The sequence below is a fragment of the Cebus imitator genome, unplaced genomic scaffold (genome assembly GCF_001604975.1).
Source record: "Cebus imitator isolate Cc_AM_T3 unplaced genomic scaffold, Cebus_imitator-1.0 Scaffold199, whole genome shotgun sequence".
Classification (NCBI taxonomy): Eukaryota; Metazoa; Chordata; class Mammalia; order Primates; family Cebidae; genus Cebus; species Cebus imitator.
This window is the reverse complement of record NW_016107514.1, coordinates 3,736,640-3,747,615: the sequence shown is the minus strand read 5'-3', so window position 1 is coordinate 3,747,615 and position 10,976 is coordinate 3,736,640.

The window sequence follows — 10,976 nt, the reverse complement described above, 5'->3', positions numbered from 1 at the left end:
AAAAAGAGAAAGGAAGGCAATTCTGATTATACAATCTAATCATTCTATAAACATATACAAGCACGGCATTGGGCAGGGATGGGCAAACAGACCAATAAAGCATTTAGACACAAACCAATGCATACAAAACACTTAGTACTGACAGCTGTATTACTGGCTACTAGGTAAGAGGTTTAATAGGTTATTTATCCATAAGAAAAAATAGAATTGGATAGTTAATTCATCTGTAATTGGTGAATATGAGAGACAAATTCTTAAATGTAAGACAGAACTTTATTTGAAGAAAATGTAGACTATCCTTATGCCTTCAGTATAAAAGCTCTTAAATATTTAAATGATTCATGAAAGAAAAATTCTAACTGCTCAAAGGACATCAGGCACATGAAAGGAGGAAGCACAGTTGGAGAAGGGTCTACAATAATAGGTTCTGGTTTAGTACCCAGAACACTAAGTAAAAAACAAGATAGTTGAAGAGAGACCATGAATACAACCTTGCCAGAAAATTTTAGTCAAGTAAAACACGTTTTTCTGCATGTAATCAAGGAAAGAAACACACACAGTCATGCTACTGTACTTTTAAGTTACCAGTACGAAAAGTTGACAAAGATGGGGAACAAAAAACACCATCATGGCAATGTTAAAGATGCGCATACTCTGAAACTCATCACTCCCAGTTATATACCCTAGAGGAATATTGTATACCTGTGTAGGAAATGTTCAAAGCAGTACTGCTCAAAAAATCTGAACCTAGGCAAATATTTACCAATAGGAAAGTATATGAACTTATCAAATTATTCCTTAGATTTAGTAATGAAAAGTAGACTATAGCAACATACATGGATAAATCACACATGATGAGTGACTGGGGGCAAGTTACAGAATACTTCTATGTAAAGTTAGGCCTGCAAAAAACCCCTCATGTTACAAAGATCTGTAACATGTTCAAAGAAAACCAGGCATTGAAATTAATGATGTAAGCAGAAGTGAGTTGTGGAGCTTCGATTAAACAGATTGGCAGCCACAGTACTGCTGTCTTTTCTTTACTCAACTAATGCTTTACTTTTAAGAATTGTCTTCACTGAGAAATGCTCTGAGTATACAATTCAGTAAGTTTGTTTATACTTGCATAACCACATACCAAGGTATAGAACCTTTATCACTTGAGGAACTTTCCTACTATAGGAAACAATGATCTGATTTCTTTTGTTACAGATTAGCTTTGGCTGTTTTAGAAGCCTATCTAGATGAGGGATCAGGTAGAATCTGGAATCATGAAATGGAATCATACTTATGCCTTTAACATATTATCTTAAGGGTTGCTTAACTATCCCCTCTAGGCTCTGAGGTCTTCCACCAACCACATAAACGTCAGTTCTCTATTAGAAACCACTCTGCCTATTTTGGGTGAAAATTTCCCTTAGACGTTGGTATATCAACTTCAAACCAAATTTCTATGCCTGGAAATAAAAATAAAAATAATGAAAGTAGATTATTTTTTTGAGACAAAGTCTCAACTCTGTTTGCCTAGGCTAGACTGCAAATGTGTGATCTCTGCTCACTGCAACCTCTGCCTCCTGGGTTCAGGCAGTTCTTGGGAGGCTGAGGCAGGAGTAGCTGGAATTACAGGTGCCCGCCACCATGACCATCTACTTTTTTGTGTTTTTAGTAGACACGGGGTTTCAACATAGTGGTCAGGCAGGCCTCAAACTCCTGACCCTCAGGTGATCCACCCACTTGGCCTCCCAAAGTGCTAGGATTGCAGACGTGAGCCACTATTCCTGGCCAGTCTGTTTCAATTTGATACATTATACAGAGGCAAAGTATATGACCTAAGGTTTAACATTTGAGCACTTTTAAGTGTATGGTTCAGCAGCACTGAGTACATTTAAGTTTTTGTACAGCCACAGCTTTGTCTACTCAGACCAAAATGCTACACCTATTAAATAATGCTGTTCTTCCCTGCTCCCATCCCCTGGCAATCACTGTTTTCTATGTTTGTAAGTTTGACTATTCTAGGTGCCTCCTAGAATCAGAACCATGTGATCTGTCCTCATGTAACTGGGTTGTTTCACTTAGCATATCTTCCTGTTTGATGTATGTTGTAGCATGCGTCAGAATTTCCTTGTTGTATTCATTTATTTCAATAGTTTTCGGTTACATAGATAAGCAGTGGTAATTAAGATTTTGGTGCACCCATCACCTGAGCAGTGTACACTGTAATCAGTCTTATCCCTCACCCTCGCTTCCACCCTGGTGAGTTCACAAAGTCCATTTATCACTTTTGTGCCTTTGCAGCCTCATAATTTAGCTCCCACTTATGAGAACATACAACTTTTGGTTTTCCATTTATGTCTTTTTTAATGAAAGATCAGAATGGCTTCAGTATTTTTTGCATCTATGTTCATAAATACCAGGCCAAAAATTCTCTTGTGCTGTTCTTTTGAAGCTCAGATAATCTTGTTTATGAAACTAAGATTTTTATCTTTTCAAAGACTTTGTACAATTGGGATTGAAAAAGCTTAATGATGCAATCATCTGGCCCTGCTTTAGTTTCTCCTAGTTATAAAGCTCAGATGAGTCATTCGATTTTTTTTTGATAGATTATTTTTCTAGAGGTATATTCATTTCATCTACGTTTTCAAATTTATTGGCATAAAGCAACTTATGACGTTCTCATTCTATACTTCTAGTTATATTTTTCAAATACGAATATTAGTTTCCTTGGGGCATCTTTTATGATTTTGGTTTGGGTTTCCATAAAAGCAGGCCCTAACCTGAATTCAAGTGGATTTGGCAAACGCCAGGAGTCGATGTGGTGAGGCGAGACAGGAAGAAAAGGCAGCAGCCACTACAGGATGCTGCAAGCCACTTGTCACTGGCAGTGGCTGAAGCTTGATCTCATGGGGAAATTCTAGATTGAGTCCATCTCAGGGGTGAATGCACTGGGGTATTTACATACTAACTGAAGCCTGCTCCAAAGATGCGTTCATTCACATAGGTCAGCCTGCCCTATGTGAAAGCAAGTTATTTTCTATGGCTTTGGAGAAAAGTACTCAGACAGGCCTGACGCTGGCAGCTCGAGGTCAGCCTATACTAACCTGGTACCATGCAAGGAAAAGTGGTGGGCACCAGAGCCTTCCACACTAGGCAGGTTGTAAATCTTGACACGTTTATCTTCTTGGACTTTCCAGAAAATGTTTTCTTAACTCTTGTTTTCACTGGGTTCTGGTAAGTTTTGTCATACATGGAATCAAAAAGGTAGAAAAATTAGCTCACTCATAGAAGATGCTAATAGTTGGTCTAGATTTCCTCTTACATTTTGTCTTCTGTATCTTTAGTTTTGACTTATGGCATTAGTTTGTAGTATCTTCTCATTTGCATGATTTGATCTTAAAACTTGATGTTTTTTAAATTCTACACATATAAGTTAGACAAAGATAACTACGTTTTATCTTGGTCAAAGGAGATACATGTAAGTAGCTGATTTGGTGGCCCAGCTCCATCCCTCAGCATACCTCCGGTTTTAGTCGATAGTGCAGGTTGATAGCATTGTATCTCAAGGGTCCACCACCCATTTTATTCTGCAAGGGCTTTTTCTGGAACCCAAGAACTCAACCTGCATGCAAGGTAGTTCAGAGTGGGAAATTCAAATTTCTAGGGGCAACCCTTAGGATGAAAGATACCTGTGTAGTCTCTCATTCTGCAGATGCACACCTGAAGGACATTCTCTAAGGCGCCTCAGAGGTCTGCAGTGGGAGAAAAATCAGCAACCCAGGTAGCCCCAGCAATAATTAGCTTAAATGTTCCCTTTACCAGCTCTTTTCACACCACTCAATGCTACACACCCAGGGATCACCTCCAAAATAAGCTTCCTGCATTCACATTTTTCCTTAGGCTCTGACTTCCAGGAAAACCAGACCTAGACAGGATAGCAATGTCTCCAAGTCTGAAGCTTTGTGACCTCGTTTCTGGTCATTTTGTGTTCCACGTATACTTGACGTTAACTAGGATAAGTTATTGAGCTCAGCGATCCATGTGTCTTTGATCATGCCTATTTTTGTTCATGTCTTCAATAGTCTTACCTGTATTTTCCCCTTAATGTATACATACACAGCATGTGTAAGACACCTGTGGCATTTCAGGTCCCTTTCTGAATAGGTTGCATCGTATTTATACTGTAGTTTGACTCCTGCCGTGGGTTTCCCTATTGAGATGTGGGCAAAGGGTGCCCCAGATCCCTGCTCAGTACCTATGTTCATATGAGTGGGATGTATAGGAAAGGCAATTTTGCATGAAGTATGATTTATGGGAGGGGGAACTGGCAGATCATTTCTTCCCTCTTCTTGAATACTGTCAGACACAAATTACATAGTGTCAGGAAAAGGTCTGACAGTATTGAGCCAGTTGCACTGTTACTTCTTTCCCTGTTACAGGCATGTTTCTTCCAAGTCCCATCCCCTTGACTCACTGCTAGTTCCAGCAGCAGAGGTTTTGGACAGGATTATGCAAGTGTAGACTCGTGCTGACAGTGTCTGGCCTCAAAGTAAGGTATGTATGTCTGTGCCTTCTACCTCAGTCTTCTGAAGCCAGAGGTCAGCTCAACACATACTCACAGCCTGGGTGCGAGGAGTCTTAATTCCTTCAGGGCATCTCTACCAGTGAGGAGGGGGAGTTGATGGATGAATGCACAGAAGTTTATTCTTCACATGGAAGATTGAGACATCTCTTCCATTTCTCAGATATCCCAGAAGCAAGCCCTTGTACTGTTATTTCCTAGACTCTCACCCTTTTTGGATTGAGGTACAGGTATAGAGAGAAGCAATAGGTAACAGTGGCTCTAGCATCTGATATGGGACAATGAAAAGCATAGAATAGCTTGGCTTCTTAAACTGACTTAGAAACCTTGAAGAATGAATAGCAGGCTCAGGTTAGCTAACTAGCAACTCAGGACCTTCCATGAAAGCCAGGAATTCTTAGTGACTTTCAGGAGACTTTCATTTCCCATGGCTATGTGATGGATCAGACTGAAACATCAGGCTGAAGACTTGACTGTAAACATGGCAGAAATACAAAAGACATCATACCCAGCATAAGAGACATGTCAAGGCTGCACATTCAGACTGCGCATTTGACATTAGGAGATACTGTCATCTTGATTGGGAGAAAATGAGACCCTAAGACTCAGGATAAGTACAGTTGGGTGAACACTTTGGTACCCTCAATTCTCAGATTCCCCCTAAACCTTCTGGGTTTGGAGAAGTGATCCCTTCTTTATGTTTAAAAAGAAAAACCCAAACAAAGAACAGCTTCGTATTGCCTGAAGACCATGACAAGATTGCATCTCAGGCAGATATGTCAAAAAGTGTTCTATTCCATCCACAAAAACACAAAACAAACAAACAAAAAAACCACACACAAAAGACCAACCCCTGCCATTTTCACTTATCTCTATAGCATATAATGTATCTGATATCAGATACCCTAAGTCAGAAATTATTTTGCCTGGGAGAAAAGCTTCCACACTGAAAGGGTTGCAATGCTTGGTAAACATGCTGTGTCACCTGTGAGAACACGCATGGCCATGTATCTTGAAGATGATGAATCATGAGGTTAAGAGTTTGGCACCTCCCCAGGACTCAGGATCTACTTTCCTGGCTAGGACACCTGGAGAGGAGCTTAGCCAGATACTGCTGGAAAAGCTTCCTTGAAGCTTGGAAATCGTGACGACCTTTAATAAGTGAGGTATATGTTTGAGCCGATTCAATGGAGTGTTGAGGAAGAGGTCAGAAGGTACAGAGAGGATGTTGTAATAGTTTTCCTAATACAAGAAGCTGTAACACCTAAGAAGGGAGTATCTTCTGGGCCCTTCAAGGGGACAAAAACAATGAGTAATGCATCAATGAGGGCAGCAACGTTGAGGAACTGTCCTTTACAGGCCAGATTTGACAGAAGACACTCATTGGATTTGGTTACTGTAACCAATCAGGATAGTAAGTATTTATATGCAGGGCCAATTGATAGCACTTCATCTTATATTTTAACAGTTACTGTAAGAGACATAAAGAGTCCCTCTATGGCCACCAGGGTACCTTGACCTTCAAGTAACTGGCATTGGCTAATGTGATGTTCTAGGGTTGAGATGAGCAGCTAGTTAGGATTTATCTTGTACAACTTGAGATGTAAGGACTGACCAAGTCTGATATGATAGCAATGAACACAGTCTCTGAAGTTTTCAGATCTGAGCTAGTTGTCTTATTGAAGGGGAATGGATTTCCTTGAGAAAAAGCCTGTAATACCAGGAATATTTCCCCAATCCTTTGGTAGAAATAATTTGATTAATTATACTAGGTTAGAAACCCAGATTGGTGGTCTACTGGATACACAGATCCCAAAGCAGTATCTATACCAGAAAACCCACCATACTATTGTGGATGTCATGTTAGAATCAGGTTCCTGAAACCAGGTGGTAAGTGGAGTACTGCTTGAAGTTCATGCCACAGTGAAGCCTAATGGTTCAGAGATTCCATCCTGTGGTTCTACCCTACTTTGGGGAGTAAGAAGTTTGATGTACTTAGCAATTTAAGTCCCATTGGTTCATTTACTTGGGTAGAACAGGATGATGCAGTTTCAGGGAATTCTAACTTGGCCCTCTCTACCTAAATGTCATTTATTCCAATCTCCAACTGTACGTATCAAAGGCAATACAGCTGCCTAGGAGAGATTGCAGAAATTAGTACCAAACACTTATAGGATCCAGGAGTGTTAGTTCTTGTAGCTTACACTTCACTGGCCTAACCCCTAAGATAGATGTGGCTGACAATGGACAATCTCCAACTTCACTTGGTAGGAGCCCTAATCACAGCTACTGTGCCAGATGCTTCTTTATTGGAACATATTGACATTGCTCTGAGACTATGACGTAGCTAGTAGGAAAACATTTGAGTACTATCGTAAAGATGACCAAAATTTTCATTTTGCCACAAGGCATTGGCTTTCTTCCTGCTCTGTTATAGTCTGGGAGGACACAAATCACCTTGACATTCTCAACACCACTGTGATTCACTCAGTGGCAACAAACCAATTTGACCTGCTGAATAAAAGTGGTTTTTGAAAGTCTAAGTAAAAAACCATGCATGCCAGAAGGTAGGTGATAAATGAAGGTAATTTCCTTCATTGTGATAATTTCCCAAACGGGAGGTCTGGTCTGGGGCATATGAAAACACCCCCTCTAAGGTGTAATTGACTACCTACCACTAAAAGAGCATGTTGATTTGGAAGACAGCATACACTATTCTTGGCATATTTTATTCCATTTTAATAAGTGCAAAGATGAATGTACCAACCTCAGGAGCGCTGCCTTAATGGATTTCATGGGTCCTTGAAATTGTGTTTTAAGTGGGGCCCAAAGAAATAAAGTAGTAAGATCTATGCTGTATTACAAACTCAGGCCATATTAACAAATCAGAGATATCAAGGGCAGATAAGCTTTTTATTTGGTCTTTGGTAAGCCCCAATAGACTTGGCAGCACATATCTCTAAGGTTCTGAGCAATATACCATCTACAGCAGAAAAGCAGTCCCCAGAGTGCTACCGGGTCCTTGTGGAATCTGAGTACTGATTACAGGGTATTAGAGGCCTGGAACTACCAGGTAAGGCCTTGGTCACATCCACTGAGCCATAAAGCTGGGTGACTGCAGCAGCCTTCTACCTTGTAATGCTAACTGATGACTCAAGAGCACCCAAGCAAGTCTGGAGGGCATGTTATTTCTTTTAATCTCCAAGGTGGAGAGAGGTGGGGAATAGAGGAAATGTAAATCTGTTCTCCGCATAATGTGGAGCTCAACTAGATTTGATAGCTATCTGGGATTTAGAGTTGTTTATCTCTGCGTCTACTTGTCACTAAAAACCACGTTTCCAGGGCATTATCTTCCTACAACAGATCTAAGTGATATTGCGCTTGAGAACTCAAGCTTATCATCCAATAGCAAGCCCCTCCTATAGCCAACTTTGCTGTCCTGAAAGTCTCAAACCCTTTAGAGGCAGGATACATTTTAATTCCACCATTCCAACTCTAGCAGAAGAGCATTTGTAGTTTGGTGGCTTGAGCTGCAGTTTTCTAACATGGCACATCAAGGACATCAACACAACACTTAGAGACATCAACGTCTTGTTAGATGCCCTTCTATACAGAGCATTAACAGGCTAGAAAGGGGTTCTAAAGGAAGATAGGAAGAAAAGTACGTGTAAGTGCCTATTTACAGCAAGAAGTAGGTTCAAGTAGTCCTATCCCTGAACAGCTCTTCCAGATACTGAAAGCAGTCAAGAAAGTTACTGGTATTTCCATTTGACCCAGCCATCCCATTACTGGGTATATACCCAAAGGATTATAAATTCTGCTATAAAGACACATGCACATGTATTTTTTTTTTTTTTTTTTTTTTTGAGACGGAGTTTCGCTCTTGTTGCCCAGGCTGGAGTGCAAAGGCGCGATCTCGGCTCACCGCAACCTCCGCCTCCTGGGTTCAGGCAATTCTCCTGCCTCAGCCTCCTGAGTAGCTGGGATTACAGGCACGCGCCACCATGCCCAGCTGATTTTTTGTATTTTTAGTAGTAGAGACGGGGTTTCACTATGTTGACCAGGATGGTCTCGATCTCTTGACCTCGTGATCCACCTGCCTCGGCCTCCCAAAGTGCTGGGATTACAGGCGTGAGCCACCGCGCCTGGCCGCACATGTATGTTTTTGTAGCACTATTCACAATAGCAAAGACTTGGTACCAATCCAAAAGCCCATCAATGATAGGCTGGTAAAGAAAGTGTGGCACAGGTACACCATGGAATACTATGCAACCATAAAAAAGGATGTGTTCATGTCCTTTGCAGTGATATGGATGAAGCTGGAAGCCATTCTCAGTAAGCTAACACAGGAACTAACACAGGAAGAGAAAGCCAAACGCCACATGTTCTCACTCCTAAGTGGGAGTTGAACAATGAAAACATGGGCACAGGGAGAGCAACATCACATACTGGGGATTGTCAGAGGGTAACGGCAAGGGGAGGAATAGCATTAGGAGAAATACCTAAGGTAGATGACAGGTTGATGGGTGCAGTAAGCCACCATAGCACATGTATACCTATGTAATTAAACCTGCATATTCTGCACATGTATCCCAGAACTTGAAGTATGAAAACATAGTGGTATGTATAGCCGTCTTTAAAGATGGCACCAGACCTAGATTCCCCACAGTTTAAAATGTGGGCCTTTAACAGAGGACAGCTTGATTAGTGCAAGTGTGACAGGCTCTATTTACGACCAACTTGGACTTCTACCCAGGGCTCAGTTAAACAAACACATTTAATCTGGAAGTCCAAGCATACCAGCTTCCTGCTAAACTTTGGCCATCTTGTTAGTAACAGCTGAAATGAAAGCTCATTTCAATGCAGCTTCCATGTTAGGCTTTTTTTTTTTTTTTTTTTTTTTTAACCTGCAGAGCCAAGCAGAATATTCTGGCCCTGAGGTAGGCAACTCTATGGTAACAATGAGGATCTGGCCATCCCCTCAACAGATGGCTGTGGGCTGCAAGATGTCCTGGCTGAATGAGGGAGACTTATCCTCATGTCTTTGTATTGATTGGAGGAACTGCAGAATATCCTCAGAATTAGAGGATGGAACCTGCTATCTCTGCTGAGCACTAGAGGTCCCAACAATGCTTTCACTGCCAGAATAGACGCCACCTTGTTGTCAGCACCCAACCAATGGTGTGGCATGCCAGTGTCTAACCGGGACTCCTTGGTAGGATAGCCAGTGTTTCGGGCAGCCCAAGCAACTTCCAAGTCTGGGGAAATGGAGAGACTGAGGGTTGTGCACTACTGGGGTAAGACAAGGGAGCCAAAGGAAAGGGGAAAGCCAAGGGGCCCATCAGGATGTCCCACCAACCAATGCGGTATGACCTGGTATTTGCAGGAACACCCACTGTGAAAGTCAATAACCTAGGGCTGTTTTTGTTGTACTGTGGCAGCTCAAGCCAGAACAGTTTCACTAAGGGAGCCTCAAGTTGAGCCCACTTCCCTTCCTGCAGAGCAGTGGCTAACACCAGCCCCTTTAGGCTAGGATGTAGGCCATAGGCCCCAGAATCCCTATAGCAGCAATGATGGCTATGGTGTCTGGGGACCAGTAGCCACATGTAGAAGTATGTATTGCTCACTTAGGGTGTGCTTGCTCCATCAGCTACTGGAGCCAAGTGCTCTCATGTAACATTGATTCCAAAGGCCTGTAATAACAATTGATAGTTATAAGGGGCTATCAAAGTGAGACAGGCTGAATTATGTATTACAAATTAGGAGATTTCCACCAAAACCCTATTTAGTATGTGGGGCCTTCCATCGGAGAATACATCTTGTGAATGGGTCTATTAGACTTGATCCTCTAGATAGACTTGACCCTCTAAATGGCAGCTGGGAAATTCTGACAAGGAATTAGCGTGAAGAATATGATCAGGGTGAACACAAAATAGGCACTGATACAGTTGCCAGCCCTGCAAGCAGTAGGGTCTTCCTGCAGTAGGGTATCCACTGAAGCAGTATTGCCCACTGGGGAGGCATGATGAAATACCAGGGACTTAAGGAGTTAGCCCAGATAGGTCTAAGGCTAGCAAGCAGCTCACACAAGAGGCCTGTGTGGGCAGTGTGGAAGCCTGATAAGACATGGAGAATGACAGATTACTTGGAATAATCCACTCTTCCCCTTGTACATATCTGTTCCCTATATCACCACCCTTCTGAAGAGGCTACGAGGGTGTTTGGCTCGTATCATTTTGTTATTTAGCCAATGCCTTCTTCAGCACCCCCAATGCCCCACTGCATTCACTTGAGAAGGGAAACAATGGACCTTTGCCATCTTTCCCCAAGGGTGTTTACATAGCCTGTCAGTCTAGTGGCCACAGAGCTCAGTAAATCGACCACTCTGGGGAAGGTACCA